Below are 11,884 nucleotides of genomic sequence, written 5' to 3'. Positions count from 1 at the left end.
AGAGTGTTTGTGTTGGACCACAAGCGGTGGCCGGCCCCCATGAAGGCAACTATTGACAACCTGCTCAATAAACACCGTGGCATGAAGGACATGCTCAAGCTAGTGGACCAGGACTATGCTGCGCTAGTTCACAACTCTTGCACAGACCCAAACAACATGCTCCACCCAACAACTAAACACCACATCTTACTATATGTTAAACACCTCTGCAAATTACTGAACACCAGCTCGTCTTTAAACACCAGCCCGAAAAACTGCAAGAGCGGCAGGAACTCTGGCACGCTCTGACAAAGGGCAGCGAGGCGACCGGTGCCGGTTGTAACAATGCCTGTTGCAGTCGTGAACCCACCTCCACCTAGTCAGACCCTCACAAAAGCCTCTATTGAGCAAATTGTGCAAAATATTATTGAAAAGCAACAACAGCATCAGCAGCAACAACAACAACCAGTGGCTTCAAAGAAGCAGACAAAACGTGCCTTTCCTGTGGTCAGCCAAAGTCCAGGTATGAGAATGATGGTTACTCCATCCACTTCTTCTACCAGCAGATACTTTACTGCTCCACTAAAGTTTTTAAAGCTTACGGTGCTGAGGGTCTGACAAACCCAAAATGCCATTTAATGACTTTGCAGGAACACAGTTCTTTCAGCAGGAACTGTCTGCCACAAAGAAAAGGGTGGAGGAGAGAGGCCAGCAGAAGAGGAAGAGAACTGAATCAGCACAGAACACCAGTACACTGGTCCAAGATGTCGTCTTTGTGGGATGGGACTGAAGCAGGGCCCAAACAGCCCTCACATTCACACCGGGTTCCCGGGGTAGCAGGAAATACGTTTATTGTCCTGCCAAAGTATTTTCCCTGTACAGAGACCAGGGCATGGAGAAGGAGATGACGTGGAGAGAGTTCAAGGCATCTGCCTTCTATGAGACGGGAAAAACAGATGGGCCGTTGACAAGAGCAAATAAGAGAGATGGGCAGTGTTTTGTCATGTATATATCTTTTCTTATTTTAATAATTACATTCTTTTATGATATAAATTATATTTGTTTTACTATTTTTATTGTTTGTGTGACCTTGCACTATGGCCTGTGTGTTCAATATTTACTGTCCTTGTTGTGAATAAATATATTTCATGGACTAATGTCTACATGTGTCATTAATATGTGAATCATTTTAGTGAACAGTCAAGACATATTTAATTTAAGTAATTGCAATTCAAATGTTTATGAGAAGAAAACTAATATGTTACATATAGGTTATAAATAAATAAGTCAAGTACTGATATAATCTGTCTGCCACTGGGATAAAGTGACACTCCAAAAATAGCAAAGTAGGGAACACTTTTCTTGATCAACAGCCCAACTGAGTCTCGAACCCGCGTCCAAATGTGGCTTTTCAGGACATTGGACAGCGTAGATAATACTGCAATTTCATTGGCTGTCAGTGAATTCCCACTATCCACGTCTTGCCACAGCCAGAGGGCTGTGGGTTCAATTCCCAGTTGGGGCTTACCTTCTGTGTGGAGTTTGTGTATTTAGTTAGTTAGTTTATATTTTGAGTTGGACAAACACAAATTAATTTAATTTAATGAATATCGTTATTTTATTTTAGATGTATTTGATACAAATGAGTTGGACTAACTTAATTACATTGTATTGCACTGATGTGCTAAATTTGAGTTGGAGTTGCATATAATTATTGGATGGAAAACCTGCCAACAATTTAATTGAGTTCATCCAATGAGTCATTTCTTTGAGTGTATCTGTACAGCGTAAGGTGCTAGGGCATTCGCACACAGAGCCTGGGCTTTAGTTTGGCCCTTAGCTATGGGCGAATAACTAAATACCTCTCGGTCCACCTTCACGCCGCAGTCTTTACCCCGATACGACTGTTGGTGCTTTCATAGCATGGTAAACTTCACACAGCTCAGCAGCGGAGATTTTGTCATCCAAGGGCGACGTTGGCAGACGTGTTGGCAGACGTCGTTCAACGTGTTTCTACGTCATGTTCTATGTGTTTCTGTCAATGTAGCCAGCGGCGTAGATAAGACGTAGGTAGCACACGGGGCCGTGTTTACCTTTATAACCAATGATATGCCATGGCCCTGTTGAGACTCCGCCCACTCCTCCTCTCTACCTCCATCTGCCTGATGGATCGTGGAGGTCTCGATCGTGGAATATGCCGACTACCAACTATTCATACACTGTCATATTCATTGATTGTGTTGTTACTGTGTTTTAATTTGTGTTTAATGATTCCTTCTGTACACATGACATCTATTGCACCTGTCCATCCTGGACAGGGATCCTCCTCTGTTGCTCTCCTGAAGGTTTCTTCCCTTTTTTCCCCTGTGAAGGGTTGTTTGGGAGTTTTTCCTGATCCGATGTGAGGTTTTGGGGCAGGGATGTCTATGTGTTCAGATTGTAAAGCACTCCGAGACAAATTTGTAATTTGTGAAAATGGGCTATACAAATAAACTGAATTGAATTGAATTGAATATAGGGTTAGGACCTAACATAAGTCTATCAGATATGGATTTGACAACGCTTTTAACCAATTGTGGCGAGAGGTGGGAACTATATGGTTTCACATTGGATATCAACCAACCGTCAAATGTACAACAACGCCACGATAGAAATTGCACCTAAAGATTAATTATTGCATTCAGGAATCAGAGGACACACAGGTTTGTTGTATGGAATGTAGGTGGAGAAAAGCTGTTGCTATTAAAACCAGGCTGACAACGTCAACCAACAGTGCTGTTCACTTCTGCGCCGTAGGCAAAACAGCGTTAAGTCAAACAAACCGTCGGTAAGATCGTGTCGGCAAAAGGGAGCCGTCGGCAAAACAGCAGCGTTCTTCGGATGAGCAGGTTAGCGGTAACCACTTGGTGCCCACGTTCCGCCTGAACCCAGCCAACCCTGTGATCAGGGAGGCCATAGAATCAATAGAATAATAATACTTAAATGATATCACCTAGCAAAAGGGAATCGACTACCAATCAGGCAATATTCATCTGCTCCAACAAGGGGGTTGGCGACCGTGTAATGCTGCCACCGTGGCTACAAGAGTGGTCGGCGACCGTGGCGGAAGCCCAGCAAACCGGGGACGCGCGTTTGACGTCAGGGGTGGAACCAAGGGACTCCCCGCCATATTTATATAATGCCCCCCTCCGCTATTGGCTAGAAAGGGACTTTTAATGAAAAGGGATACGCCGTCTGCTACACAATCATTTGTTAGACTGCGTTCCAGCTAAATATTCTATCGCTGAGCTAAAGGTCGTGTTTGTGACGTACATTGTGCGAGATGAGAAATGTAGTTCACTGAGCAGTTTCACACAACACTAAATGATACTACGACAAAATTCCTTGATTTGCAAAAATTATCCTTTAATTGCAGGGACACCTCTACAGCACGGCCATATCATTTTGTGAGTCATTGGCAAACAACCTTTTCCGTCGTTTAGATATGAGGACATTTTGCAAATACAATACGTACTAACAGATCCATGATGACACCATATAATGCGTCCTCTGTCAAATCCAGGCCTCCATGCAGTGAGAAAGCTCTGGAAACATCTTCTGTCTTTTGACATCCATCCATCCATTTTTCGCTTAATCTGGTGTCGGGTCGCGGAGGCAGCAGACCCAGCAGGCTGACCCAGACTTCCCTCTCACCCGCAACGCTTTCCAGCTCATTCTGGGGGATCCCGAGGCGTTCCCAGACCAGATATAATCCCTCCAGCGTGCCCTGGGTCTTCCCTGGGGTCTCCTCCCAGTTGGACAAGCTGTTTCTAATCCAGGAAGTGTCCACACATTTACAGATTTACCATTAATCTGACGTGATATCTGGTGTGACCCATTTGAAGGAGGGTGTGGATTAGATTGGATCACAGCTTTTTGTGTAAATATGCACACTGCTGTGAGATTGAATACAATCTCCCTTTATCTGTGTGTGTTTGTGTCTGTGTGTGTGTGTGTGTGTGTGTGTGTGTGTGTGTATGTGTGTGTGTTGGGATTACAAATCCTTCAACAGATTACCGATGCTCCATCAGAGAAAGTAAGACCAGTTTGTCAACCCACTGATCAGGTCATGAATACAATGTGATATCAAACACACACACACACACACACACACACACACACAGGCACACAATGATTAAATAACAGACAGATTGAAGGTTGTCAAACAACATGTCCACACTACCAAGTTTCTATTTAAAAATACATATCTTTTACTACGAGAAGTTTGGAAGTGCTCCTGAGGTCGGATAAGTTTAACATAAAGGGACATTTTATTTTGGTGACAGGATGTTGTGAAGTTTTTAACTTTAGACACGTGAGTTAAGCGGTGCGAATGAGAGCCTTTCTAGGACAAAATCAGTCAAAAAATTCTGGAGTGGATGGGCACAATACTTTAAGAATTGCTCAATGTGGTGGAATAATGTTTCCGATGCCTTGTGAGAAATCAAAAGTATTTTAAGCACGGTGGTCTTATCACACTTTATTATATAGTAACAAGTTCAAAAATGATCAGAATGTGAGCCAGGTACAAACAAGTGGACAAGTGAGTCAACTAGACAAATAAGTCATCAGACAAATAAGTAATCACATCAAACAAGTCATGGAAACACCCGGCCGAGTGAAGCAAAATCTGAACCCTCCGAATGAGAAGTCTCAGACTTAATGCTGCCTTCTTGGCTGATTCTCCTCCTCTTTATACACCTCGCCGAGACGTACACATTTCCAGAGTCCATCTGTTTCCCCTCAAGTCATCTGATTGTGACCTTTTCGGTTGGTCACACCCAGGTCATCGGTTTGTGACCTTTTCGGTTGGTCCCCACCCAGGATTAGATTATCCCCCATAGACAGATGGGAGCAGGCCCGGGGTGGGTAATCGGGAGAATCGGGAGAGTTCCCGGTGGGCCGCTTCACTTCTGGGCCGGTCGAGAATTGTATTTGTTGACATTTGTCACGTTAGTCCATCTTCTCTTAAAGTGGGCTAAACACGTTCCGCATTCTGACACCGCAGCCTCTGCATGGGTTGTACCATGCGAGGAAGTTCACCCCTCCCAAATAATAGAGTTGGTTCAGTCCATTATGGAACCAACCAACTCAATTTGGGAGAGGAGCACTTCCTAATCGAGTTGGTTCTGCCCTTCGCTGTCTTTTCCAAAAAGTTTTCTCAGCTCCTGATAGCTGGGCCGGCCTGACCGCAACGATACGCGTCAGGGAGGATGGACGGAAGGAAGAGGGCAGGAGGGGCTGAAAAAGCCAGGTTGAAAAAAAGAAAGGCATTGGAGGAGGATGCTGCCAAATGTGCCAAGATTACAGATTTATTTTCAAGAGGACAAACACAAGTGGCAACTGGTAAAGAGAGACAGAGGCCTAATGATTAGCAACATAACTATTCGGCTAACGTTGTAGCCTTGATTAATATCATTGGAGCGTTGTCAACCTATTCCAAAGCAAAATATTAAATTGAATTAAAATATTAGCCTTTTTATCTCACCCAAAATATGGCGATCCATAGACTTTGCAAATATTATGGAAATATTGATATTCAATTCAGTTTATTTGTATAGCCCAATTTCACAAATTACAAATTTGTCTCGGAGTGCTTTACAATCTGTACACATAGACATCCCTGCCCCAAAACCTCACATCGGATCAGGAAAAACTCCCAAATAACCCTTCAGGGGGGAAAAAGGGAAGAAATTCCTGGGCTGAAAAGTGGCCCCACTCCGGCCCTGGATGGGAGAGACAACGTTTAACACATTTTCTGCTCCAACACTCAACATTTTATTTGCAAGTTATTTGACGAGTTGGATCATGTCTGTATGTGATATGCAGTTGGTTAGTTTAGCTTAGCATAAAGACTGGAAACTAGCCTGGTTCTGTCCAAAATGTAACAAAATCAGCTCACACATGAACACATATTGCATTTTATTTGTTGTTCCCTTTGAACAAAGCCAGGCTAGCTGGTTCCGCCTGTTTCCAGCCTTTATGCTAAGCTAAGGTCAGCTAAGTAATCATTCATTTGTAAATTTGCAGAAGTTATTCAAATTGTTATATAATCTTCAGGATTCACCACTAAATTGTCACCTTTTAATGATCTAGAATCAGGCACAGATAAACACTTTTCTTTGTCTAGCATCACTGTTTCCCCGTCTCTCTCTCTCTCGTTAATGCGACTGAGAGGTTCAACCACCAATATCTGAGAATGTAGGGTTAACCACCTCGGGCCGCGTGCAGAGAGATGAAGCATAAAAATTAGCAAAAACACACACAGATGGGGCAGCGGTGGCATTGTGAGCACCAGCAGTACTTAGAGACAGGGTCTTACTCAGCACTGATTATTAATTCATGACCCACATCTCAGAAGGAACCTTAGATCAGAAACCTCAACCTTACAATGCTGAAAAGGAAAAAGTCAAACTGAACGAGACTCTACAGCGTCGCTGCATGAATCTTGAGGAAGGTCCTTGTGACTGAAACATTTGACTCTTTTTCTTCAAAGTGCATAGGTAAGTGTCTGTTGGAACAGACTTATTTCTTTGAACCGTAGCTAGAAATTCATACGTAGATAAATAGACCAGAAAACTTAATTTGGACCAGAATGACTACAAGAGGAGTGCCTGTGTGTTTCGTCTGTTTCTAAAAACATCCATGTCCCGTAAAAGGAAATATACCATTCCAGCTTAAGCCTTTTCTCATCTTTCCCTCTACACTTAAAGCGTTGAACTCCCCTGACCTCCTGTCTGCCAATCCAAAAAAACGTTGTCATCTCAATACTTCCACAAACACATGGCTTACTTTGATGAGTCCGATGGAGGTCATGTTTTTTTGGCCCATTTGTTTGTTACTCTTTGTAAAATCGTTGTGAATAGAGTCTGAGGAGTGAACACAATCACACAGCCTTAAATGGCAGTTTCACATAATAGCCAGCTGTTAATAGGTTCGCAATGGAAACCTTTATGGAAATGGGTTAAGTCCTACTCTCTTTCTCCCCAATCCCCATCCTCCCTCCTGCTGATTCCATCATCCCGCTCTTGTCTTCCGACCCCACCGCCACCACCCCCTACCCCTCCTCTATTGTGTGCCTGGCTGCCTCCCTTGTAATCCAGTGTGTCTCTTTGTGTCAGTACAGCATGTGGCTCAGCTGCACTTTGGCCCCTAATGGACCCAGTCAATGGGGAGGATTGCCACCCTGTTGTCTCGATCAAGGTCAAGTGTGTGCATATAAGCGTCTGAGTTTGTGTGTTTGCTTGCTGGGCCTTGTGGCTTTGTGGACTCTTTTTGTTTGCATGTGGGCTTGCTGGCAGGGTCACGCACATGTGTTTGTGTGGTTGGGGGGTAAGATGTCCTTGTAAGGGTGCAACTAATATTAGTTGTGTTTGATTTCAACTCTGGTAAATTCTTCTTCTTGTGTACGTATGTGTTTTCAGTGTGTTTGAGCCTGTTCCTTGCCCTCCATTTTCAAACGTAAACTAGACTAGACCATAAGACATGTGATAAGGAGTGGACGTGGACGTCGTGACGTCACCCGTTGGTTTGTGGACTAACGTTTTGAAGCCTCGAGTTTGACTTTTTTTGGGCTGCCGCCATCTTGGATTACGGATTTTTTTTTTGGCAACCAATGAACGGAAGTTACCATGTTTCGATTGCAGAGGAATGACGTAGAGATACATGTTTCTGGTAGCGGCAGCAACCTGTCAGTTAGCTCGCCCTAAAACATACCATGCATTATGGTCTATTTGACTCTAAATAGACCATAATTTACAAAATGAACATCATGCTGTATTGAAGAAGACCTAAACACTAGAGATTGAGACCATCGACTCATGTTTACGAAAATATCAGCACATTTCAACCTGAGAGGCCCATGAGTGTCTATACCCAATATAATGGCAATATGTCCAACAGGTGTTGAGATATATCCGTGTTAGACCCTATTGAGTTTGTTCATCGTCTGGAAATCTCACCGTACAGGGAGAGTTCAAACTGAAACAAAACTTCTTCGTCCAATGTTTCAGTTTCCAGGTGAAAATGGATGCTCCAAAAATAACTCAACTTTTTCACATTCTCCAATATTACCAGCCACTAAATGCTATGTCAGATGAACAATACAAAGAGAAACATGTGAAAATAAGACTTTCTCCGAGGGCCGATGCAACAGAACCGCAATGGTTAGCAGCTTATTACACTGTTGCCTTCGCAATATGACTTTCGTATGGCGAATGTATTTTCTGGCATTTTTCTTTCCTGGTCCATTCTTTTCAGGGTAAAAATGTGCATAGGAGCAGAATAACACACGTTTATAACTCTTTTCTCTCAGATTCTCGAGATTGTCTATTCTTTTGGGATCTACGGCCGCCAACTGCATAAGAGAGGTTGTGGCCACGCAACAACAACAACAAAAAACAACAACTACAAAAATCACAGAAAAAAGTGTGTGTGTGTGTGTGTGTGTCCATCCCTCTGACATCGTCGGCCCCGACTATATTCTATGCTTCACAGTGTAACACCCTGTTCTGTGTTCTCCCCGGTGTCTCTTGATTGTTCATTCCCTTCACCTGCCCTCAGCCACTCCTCTGTCTTGCTGATTGCTCATGCCCTACATCTGTGGTTTCCCCCATCCCTCTTATATATACTCACATTCTTTCCCTTGTCCCCTGCCAGATTGTTGTCATTGATACCTGTTGTTTAGTCCTGCTGTTAATTCCTGTCATTGATTCCTGTTGTTAGTCTCTAGTGGGACTTTGCCTTCAACCAACTAGGTTTGACTTTGGGCATTCTTGTCTGTACTTGTGTTCTCGTGAAACGTCATCAAAGTCCACTTCTGCGCCAGCTTGCTTATCTGACCAGATCATAATGTCTAAATTTTGGACATTTATCTAGCTAATGTTCTCTAGGCTAGCTTGTAGGCAACATCTCATCTATGAAAAACAAGCTAACATTGGTCAAGTCACTGCCGCAACTTACCATCATATCACTGTCACCAGTTGGTGGTTCCCAAATAAGTCATACATATTTTTTATGCAACTTCTTCCAGACATTTCTTCTTTTTCTCCCTGAGCTTTTCAGCTCCACTTTTTTAAAGGATTTACGCTGCCGGCTCACGCTGAAAAAACGGCTTTGTCTTTGAGCAAATGTTGCGTAGGCTAAAGTGGTTGACATTTAATAACATCTAAAACAAAGTTCGTCTGGCGTAAGAGATTAGTTGAGTAAAGAAGATGGAAACCAAGTGTGGATACAGATTACGAGGAGTAAATGCCAGTCAGTGATTATTGACTTTAGGTTTTAAGAGTAAATTGAACGTGTTCCGTGTATCCCGGGTGTGCTCTGTTGTCATAGGGTATGGGGGCGACAAATTGCTGCGATAAGATGTGAAGCATATACTGGAGAGCACTTTCCCCAACTTGTGAATGACGTGCTGGAGACCATGAATCTGGATGTGAAGCGGTGTATTGGATATTCCACTAATGGGGCCTACAATATGCAAGGCCAATATAAAGGCTTCTCTGCACTGCTCTAAGAAAAGTGACCGACTCAAATCCATGTGTGGTGCTATTATTCACACATCCTAAAACTTGTGCTGTCAGAGAAAACACAGTCTGTACTGTTTTGTCGTCCTCTAGGTGTTATGTCTACGTATTGTCTTTTGTCTTATAATAAAAAATAAAAAATTTAAAAAAAGACAACACAGTCTGGCAAGTAGCTCTCTTCTTTCCCTGATGAACAACATTGCTGTCTTCTTCAGAGAGTACTACAAGAGGATGAATATCTGGAAGAAGGAGAGCAAAGACGCAGACGTCTCGCCTCGATAGGAGAAACGGGCTGGTGGTCCAAAGATGCAGCTGTGACGAAGGTGTTTGGCTCTTTTGGAAAGCCAGATGGGGCCCTGTGCGTTGATGTCCTCCACATCCTCTCAAGATGGAGAGACCGTCAATGCCATCGCCCAGCTTCTGAAGCACGACACTAAACTTACAGTTAAGATCTTCCTGCGAATTTTGTGGAATGAGCATCGTGACAGCTCATCAGATGGTTGCGGCTGCAGAAGCAGAGCTGAAGGATGTGACCAGAGTGTCAAGACAGCGGCTGGTAGAATTCTTCCAGTGGGCCAACAATCAACTACAGGAGCAGAGTGAGGAGACTGAGCTGGAGGTGGAGATGACTCTGCCACAGAAACGAGGAAGAAGGAAGAAATCCATGCCTGGATTAGGCTGTGACTGAAACATCATACAAGATTGAGGTCCACAATTAAATCATGGACACTGTCGCAGGAAGCATGCACCAGCGTTTCCTCGAGAAAGGCACTTTGTATGCTGATTTATCACTTCTGGACCCCGAAGAATTTCCGCGAGGTAACATCTAACGGTGATAGTTTCCCAGAGACAGCACTCCCAAGAGGTGAGCAAGTGTTTGATGCCATTTGATGACAAAGCAACAGTGGCCAAGTTACAAAGTGAGCTCAAAAGTCTTGCACGGCAGTGGGATAGGCTGAAGGCATCAGTATTTGAGGAGTACACAACCAAGACAACAGAACCCGGGCCGGAGGATGCTGAAGATGAATGAGGCAGAGATGGTTTACAAAAAGTGCTCATCTTGCAAGGACTGTCCAATCTGTTGCTGCTGAGGTATGAAGCAGTACAACTGACAGATGCAGACTATCATAGGCCTTGCATACAGGTTCCTGCTCACCCTCTATGTCACACAGGTACTGTGTGAGAAACTTTTCAACTGTGACATATATAAAACGGACTTAGGAGCTCACTCTCTCAACAGCACCTGGAGGCTTTAATGTTGATGGATACTCAGACAGATGTTTTGCAGATGCTGGACGGTGAGAAAAATATTTACTGTGTTGCAGAAATGAGTGAGCTGCTGCAAAAAATACTCATGTAGTGTGTATGAATAGTTGGTAGTCGGCATGGACCATATACGTATAACCATCTGATACTATCCCATAGTTAAGCATATTCATCAAGCAAACTATACCTACCTTGGAGTGTTACAATAGTCATCTTTTTATGCCATGTGTCCATCCAAGCAAATTTGTGGATCCAAATGTTATTTTAAAAAAACATATATGATGTAATTTCTTTGTAATCATCCCAAATAATGTTAAGTGTATGGGTATTTTTCAGAGTAGGCCACTGACTGGTCGATACGTTCGATGCATTGAGTGGGCAACGCGTCGTGTATTGGGTGCGCGCTGACAGTAACTCCCAGGCCACTTTTCCCCCTGTGTGTGTGTGTGTGTGTGCATCTGTGTGTGTGTGTGTGCTGAGGGAAGGGGGGGGGTGAAGAGGGCAGTGTTGTCAGCGGTGTCCCACATAAAGAAGATAAAACTTCTAATGGCCCGGGTTTCCCTCTAATGGAACGTTGAGCCTCGCTGTGGCGTCAACAAAGCTGCATTCAGAGCATCTCTTATTCATGGATGCATTTCGGCCTTTCTCTCCCTTTTATATTTACAGCTCCCCCTCTCTCTCTCTTTCTCTGTCTGACACACGTGGGCGTCTCTTCTCGTGCACCGTATACGTTTTTTCATCCCACGCCGTGCACAGTTCTCCGGCATCCCACGGCATCCTTTCTCCTCCCACAAACACACACATACACATATTGCATCATATCACACTGCATTTTTAAACAGCATAAAGAGTGTTGCCCTGGGCCGAGGTCATGAAACATCTTGTGTGTTGGGACGGATTTAAATGTATTAAACCATAGTGCCATAGGTACAATTATGAAACAATGTTACTTAATTTGAGAGTATACTGTTTATTTCACGCACCTTTAATATCAGACAATATGTATTTGACAGCTACAGTAAAAAAAATCCAGATTCTAATTTTAAATAAAAAAATATTTTGCTTATAAAAAACAT

This window comes from Pseudoliparis swirei, chromosome 23 (genome assembly GCF_029220125.1).
Source record: "Pseudoliparis swirei isolate HS2019 ecotype Mariana Trench chromosome 23, NWPU_hadal_v1, whole genome shotgun sequence".
Taxonomy (NCBI): Eukaryota; Metazoa; Chordata; class Actinopteri; order Perciformes; family Liparidae; genus Pseudoliparis; species Pseudoliparis swirei.
Note: the sequence above shows the minus strand (reverse complement) of the source record.